General features: G+C 39.5%; 1 pseudogene; it reads right to left on the bottom strand.

The window, feature by feature from the left end:
• Nucleotides 1–1,352: 1,352 nt before the first annotated feature.
• Nucleotides 1,353–2,583, bottom strand: LOC143646053 (SERPINE1 mRNA-binding protein 1 pseudogene; annotated as a pseudogene).
• Between the last annotated feature and the right edge of the window lie 4,737 nt (nucleotides 2,584–7,320).

Below are 7,320 nucleotides of genomic sequence, written 5' to 3'. Positions count from 1 at the left end.
TTTTCTCTTTTTACCTTTTCTGATAGTCTTCATTTCTTTACTCTTCTCCAGACCTCTCTCTCCTGTCTTTTCCTATCTACCTGTAGTGCTCCCTTTAGTATTTCTTACAAAGCTGGTCTCTTTGTCACAAATTCTCTCAGTGACAAATTAATCACCCCCTTATTTTGGAAGGACAGTTTTGCTAAATACAGAATTCTTGGTTGGCATTTTTTCTTTTTCAGTATCTTAAACATATCATACCACTGCCTTCTTGCCTCCATGATTTCTGCTGGGAAATCCACATGTAGTCTTATTGGGCTTCCCCTGTACGTGATGGATCACTTTCTCTTGCTGCTTTCAAAATTCTCTCTTTGTCTTTGACATTTGAAAATCTGGTTAGTATTTGTCTTGGAGTAGGTCTATTTGGATCTATTCTTTTTGGGATACACTATACTTCTTGGATCTATTATTTTATGCCTTTCATAAGAGATGGGAAATTTTCAGTGATTATTTCCTCCAATAATCTTTCTACTCCTTTTCCCTCTTCTTCTCCTTCTGGGACACCCTAACATTTACATTCATATGCTTCATGTTGTCATTCAATTCCCGGAGACCCTGCTCATATTGTGACATTCTTTTCCCTATCTTTTCTTTTGTGTGTAGGATTTCAGATGTCCTGTTCTCCAATTCACTGATCCTTTCTTCTGCCTCTTCAAATCTACTGTTGTAGGTCTCCATTGTTTTTTTTTCCATCTCTTCCATTGTATCTTTCATTCCCATAAGTTTTGCAATTTATTTTTTCAAACTCTTGAATTCTTTTTTTATGTTTGTCTAATGTCCTGTTTATATCCTTCCTCTCTCTTGCCATATTTTTCCTTAACTTTGATTTTTTGATGAAGTTTTACATGTATGTTCCAACATGCTGAATTAGTTGTTTCAATTTCTGTATCTCTTTTGAAATGTTGGTTTGTTCCTTTAACTGGGCCATATCTTTGATTTTCCTAGTCTGACTCATTATTTTTTGGTGGTGTCTAGGCATTTAATTTTTTTTCTTTACTGGTACACACTGTTCACACCTATATTTCAAATTTGGAAATACATATTTACAAGAGTATTCATAAAGAATACATAATCTCTGAAAATTATGAAAACATCCCTGCTACCAATACATTTCTAAATATAAAACTGACTACCATATTTGTTACTTCTGTGTAGCAAGAGATGTTCATTTTTAAAACAGATAAAATTCAGTCTTTAGGTGTGAATGGTATGAAAGACAGTCTTTTTTTTTTCTTAGCTGTTTGGGATCCTTAAGCATGCAAAGCCTCAGAGAGGAGGGTCCACAAAGGAACCAGTTGTCTTACTGCATCCAGTTAAGCCAGACCTGGGAATGCCTCAGGGTCATCTACATCAGCAACAGAAGCACTTGACTTGTCAGTCCTGCTGCCACGATTAGGACACCTGCCATGCCTATGGCCACCATGTCCTCCCCTGACACCACGTCCTGGGTGGCCAAGGTCTCCAAAATTGATCCCCAGCTGATATATCATTTGCTGGCTTCCAAAAATGATGGTCCATAACTGAATCTTCAGCATGAGCCTCTTCACTCTTGATGTATGAAGAACAGATCCCTTCTTCCACTGCCCATCAGCACCTTCATTTGGTTTATGGATATTAAATCCTACTTTTGCCCCGTCCTTATTTTGGGTAGCCTTCCATTCATCCAGAGTCATCTCTTTTGGACCTTCTTCCTTTCCCTCTTCAACTTCATTCTCCTTATTTTCCGTGTCTACCACTGGATGTCCTTCACCTTCAGGTGTTTCCTCGGTCACATTTGATGGCTCCAAGTCTCTGCAATTATAAGACATTTGTTTCTGAAGGTATTTTGGGCACTCTGTTAATTTGTCTTTGATAGTTCCCCAGTTGTGAGATCCACTACCTCCACGTTTGTCCTCATGTTTCAGGCCACTGTAATGTGAAAAAGAAGATCTATCGCTTCCACTGTGCCTATCAAATTCACATTTGCCACGAGAATCAAATCCATCTCCTCAGCCCATTCCACGTCTGCAGCCTCCTGGACCTCTTCCAAGACCACCATGGCCCCAGATAGGCCAGTCAATCATTGGTCGATCCCCTGAAAATTCTCCTCCTTCACCCTTGTCTTCAAGTGGCTTCTCAAATCGTCGTTCTCGAGGTGGTCACCTTTCTGTTCTCCTAGCAATTATTTTCCCTTCACCCTGAAGTTCTTGATCAGGTCTTCTTCCAACACTTCTTATTCCTTCTTTCTTAAGCACCACAGGTGGCTGTGCCTCCTCTTTCATGTCAGCCATGCCAACATTGGGGGGCGGTGGGCTCGTGCAGTCTTTCTGGGACCCCTTACGCAGCTGTCTGCCCACCGCATCGGAGTTGGTCTGGGCCGTGGCCTGATTTGCGCTCTGGGCCCAGGGTCCCCAACACCACCCCTGCCGGCTTCTTTTTTCTTGTTCTCTGTCACCTTCAACACCTCAAAGGAATCTGATTCATCATCAGATAACTGATCAATCAGTTCTTGAGCACATAGCTGAAGCCTTCCTGTAAGTGGCCAGGCATGATGGTGGCTCAGCGGCACGTTCCTCCATGGATTGCAGCAGGCCATGCCGAGCCAAGAGCACCTGCTTCAGCTCTTCCTGCAAGGATGGCCTTTAGTTTCTGAATCGGTTTATTCTGGAGGTTGTTCTCATTCTTTTACCTAGGGTTTTCTTGTTGGATGGCTTTGTTCTCCATATGTACTTTGGCATTCCGTTCAACTTATTCTAGACTTCTAGCATAGGTCCTCTTTAACTAATCAGAATTTTTTGGTTCTTATTTCTGTTTTTTCTCCTGCTTATATGGAATCTTTTTTTGAGGAGGGTCTTTTCAGATATGATAGACCCCAGTCAGATTTTTCCTGACCACACAGTAAGGAACCAGCTATTTCCTGAGAAATGTCTCAGGAGGAGAGCGTAGCCCTTGTCAAGCTTCTCTGAGGGTGAGACCCAGCAGGTTGTCAGGCTTTCCTACAAAGCCTCTAAACTCTGTTTTTCCTAAACCCTCCCCACCCCAGCATGTGGCATTTGTCTGCCTGGAGCTTCCCACCAGTGTAAAGTGATGCAGTGCCTTTGATTTCAGCAGCTCCTCTCTGTGTGGTTGAGACAGAGGCTGAGGTCGAGGGAGGCCTTAGGTTGCTTTTGTTTTCCATCCTCTCAGATCTGAATTCCCTGAAGGAAGGCCACCACTTGAGCTGGGCTGGCCCTCCTTTTCTTGGGAAATATACATCCTTTAGGGAATTGTCTCCATTCATCTGACTGTTTACTTTGTCTCTCAGACATGCCTTAATTCCACATTTGCTTGAAACGGTGCTGAAGCTCGATAGTACTCTATCTAATGAGCTGTTAAGTTTTAAAAAAATGAAGAAAAAGAAAACAAGCAAACCCTTTTCTGAGCCAGACCTCAGCTCCCCAGGTTTGCCAATCAAGAGCTAGACTTGGTATGTGGCTCTATGCGTCCCCCTTTTCTTGGGTTCCAGCCCTTTTCTAGTATTTTGTGTTGTCCAAGTCAAAAAGTATCTGTTTGTTTTTTTTCCCCCATCAGCCTCACCTCCTCTCTGCCAGGTTAAAAATTCCTGGTTCCTTTAGTGCCTTCTCCAATTTTATCTATACTTGGGGCCCATTTTCAGCAGTCAAAATTTGTTAATTAATTCTACAGTTGGAGCTTGGTTCAGCTAACTTCTTCTGCCATGCCTGTGGGGGAGGGATGCCAGCCTCCCTGGCTTGGGAGACTTACAGTTCTGTGTGGGATCTCAGCTGTTCCATCCACTCCAGACTGGTGTATGATATGTGCCTGGTCAGTGATGTCTCCACAACAGTTGTTCCTTACAGTTCCTGGCTATTTACTAGTTGCTCTAGAGGATGAACTAAATTCTGCACCTCACTATGGCACTGTCTTGTCCTGATTCAAGAAGTGTTGTTGGATTTTGTCAAATGCCTTTTTGGCATCGATTGAGGTGATCATGTGGTTTTTTTCCTTCATTTTGTTAATATGGCGTATTACATTAATTGATTTTCTTATCGATTAATAAGAAATAGAAATAAGAAATGAGAACCTAGGATGAATCCCACTTGATCATGATGTATAATTGTTTTGATGCGCTTTTGGATTTTGTTTGCTAGTATTTTGTTGAGGATTTTTTAATCTATGTTCACACAGGATATTTTTCTATAGTTTTCTTTTCTTGTGGTATCTATATTTCACTTTTGCATGAGGGGGGTATTCCCTCCTCTTCAATTTTTTGGAAGACTTTGAGCAGGAGAGGTGTTAATACTTGTAATGTTTAAGAAAATTCCCTTGTGAAGCCATCTTGCCCTGGGCTTTTCTTTGTTGGGAGGATTTTGATTACTGATTCAATCTCTTTTCTAGTTATTGGTTTGTTGAGATCTGCTATTTCTTCTTGAATCAGTGTATGTAGTTTGTGTGTTTCTAAAAGTTGTTTACTTTACCTAAGTTATCCAATACTTCATCTAAGTTATCCAGTTTGTTGACATACAATTGTTTATAGTATCCCCTTATAGTCCTTTTTATTTCTGTGGGGCTGGTGATAATGTCCCCCTTTTCTTTTCTGATTTCAGTTGGATCCTCTTTTTTCTTTGTCAGTCTAGCTAAAAGTTTGCCAATTTTATTGCTCTTTTCAAAGAACCAACTTTTAGTTTCGTTAATACTCTCAATGGATTTTTGTTCTCAATTTTTTTAATACTTAAAAAAGGTAAGTGGGCGGGCCGCGGTGGCTCAGCGGGCAAAGTGCTTGCCTGCCATGCCGGAGGACCTCGGTTCGATTCCCGGCCCCAGCCCATGTAAAAAACAAACAAGCAAACAAAATACAATAAAACAAGAAAATGTTTAAAGATGTTTCCCTTCCTTCCTTCCTTCCTTCCATCCTTCCTTCCTTCTCTCTGTCTTTCCTTCCCTTCCTCCCTCTCTCTTTAAAAAAAAAAAAAATAAATAAAAAAAAAAAAAAAAGGTAAGTATTTAGAGCTATAAATTTCCCTCTCAACACTACCTTTCCTGCACCCCATAAGTTTTGGTTTTTTTGTTTTTTGTTCTTTGTTTTTTTTTGCATGGGAAGGCACCAGGAATCGAACTCCGGGTCTCTGGCATGGCAGGTGAGAATTTTGCCACTGAGCCACTGTCACACCGCCCATCCCATTAGTTTTTGTAAGTTGTATTTTCATTTTCATTTGCCTCAAGAGATTTCCTAATGATTTCCTCTTTATCCTATTGGTTAATTGTATGTTATTTAATTTCCACATGTTTGTGATGTTCCCTTTCTCCCTCTATTGTTGATTTCTATCTTCATTCCCTGTAGTTGGAGAAGATGCATCATATGATTTCTAAATTTTTTAATTTATTGAGACTTGTTTTGATATATAACATATGATCTGTCCTAGAGATCCAGGTGTGCTTGAGAAGAACACGTATTCTGTGGTTGTTGGGTGAAATGTTCCATACATGTCTGTTAGATCTAGTTGGTTTAGTGTTTAAGTCTAGTAATTCTCTTTGATCTTTTGTCTAGATGTTATAGCCAATATAGAAAGTGGTATATTAAAGTCTCCTACTATTTAGTAGAACCGTCAACTTCTCCAATCAAGTCTGTCAGTGTGTGATTCATATACTTTGGGGCTCTGCTTTTAGGTGTATATCTATTTGTAATTGCTCTATCTTCCTGTGGAATTGACTCCTTTGTCAGTATATAGTGATTGTCTTTGTCCCTCTTAACAGTTTGCTGTTGTTGTTGTTTTGTATGCTGTATGGTGGGGTCACATTACATTCTTTTTCCACGTGAGTATCCTGTTATTACAGCACCATTTGTTGAATTGTTTTGTTCAGTTCGTTTTTTGTTGTTGTTTGTTTGTTTGGGGAAGTTCATGGGCCAGGAATCAAACTGGGTCTCCCACATGGCAAGTGAGAATTCTACCACTGAACAACCCTTGTACCCATCTCTTAACTGTTTTTGACTAAAGTCTAAACTCTGTTTTGGTTACTTCTTGCATGGTATATTTTTTGCATCCTTTCACTTTCAACCTGCTTGTGTCTTTGAATTTAAGGTGAGTCTTTTGCAAGCAGCATAGAGTGGGTTTTGCTTTTTTATCCATTCTGCCAGTCTCTGCTTTTTTGACTGAAGAAGTTAATATATTTACATTTAATGTAACTACTGATAATACAAGGCTTTCTACTGATATTTTGCTATTTTGTCTTTGTAAGTCTTACACACTTTTTTTGTCCCTCAATTCTTCCAGTAATGCCTACTTTTGTATTTATTTGATATTTTTGTTTGTTATATGTGTGGTTCCCATGGAGTTCAAATTTAGCATTCTAAATATGTAACAATCATATTTAGTTTGATACCACCTTAACGTCAATAACATGCACATAAAATTCTCTAATACCCCTCTGTCTCCCTACTATTTTTTGTCCTTTTACCATGTCTTTGTACATTGTATATCCAAGGCCATAAAGCTATCATTACTTTTTATGCACTTGCATTTTAGCACCAGCAAGAAGTGGAATTATATACCAAAAAGTACAATACAATAGCACTGGAATTTATAATTACCCAAATGGCTAACTTTACTGCAGGTCTTTATTACCTTGTGATTCTTTGAACCACTGGCTAATGTCCTTTCCTTTTGGTGTGGAGAATTCTATTTAGCATTGCTGGGGGACAGGTCTAGTGGTGATAAACTCCCTTAGATTTTGTTTATCTAGGTATGTTTTAATCTCCCCCTCATTTTTTAAAGAAATTCTCACCAGAAATAAATTTCTTGTTTGTTAGTTGTTTTCCTTCAGTACTGCCTTCCTTGCCACAATTGTTTCTGATGAGAAATCAGTACTCTATCTAATTGGGACTGTCTCGTACATAACATATTGCCTTTCTCTTACAGCTTTCAGAACTTTCTCTTTGTCTCTTGCATTTCACAGTTTGACCAATATATGACAGGGCATATTTTTCTTCAAGTTCATCCTGTTTGATATTTTCTGGGTCTTGGGTGTGCATATTCAAATCTGTTTTGTGTTTGTTAAGGCTGCCAGAATGTAATCTACCAGAAATGGAGTGGCTTTTAAAAACGGAATTTATTAAATTGCAAGTTTACAGTTCTAAAGCCATGAAGATGTCCAAATTAAGGCACCAACAGGAGGTTACCTTCACTCAAGAAAAGCTGATGCCATCTGGAGTACCTCTGTCAGCTGGGAAGGCACATGGCGATGTCTGTTAGTGTTCTCTCCTGGCTTCTTGTTTCATAAGGATTCCCCAAGGGTGTTTTCCCCTCT

The sequence above is a fragment of the Tamandua tetradactyla genome, chromosome 9 (genome assembly GCF_023851605.1).
Source record: "Tamandua tetradactyla isolate mTamTet1 chromosome 9, mTamTet1.pri, whole genome shotgun sequence".
NCBI lineage: Eukaryota > Metazoa > Chordata > Mammalia > Pilosa > Myrmecophagidae > Tamandua > Tamandua tetradactyla.
The sequence above is the reverse complement of the archived record's forward strand: the minus strand, read 5'-3'. Positions and strand labels throughout refer to the sequence as shown.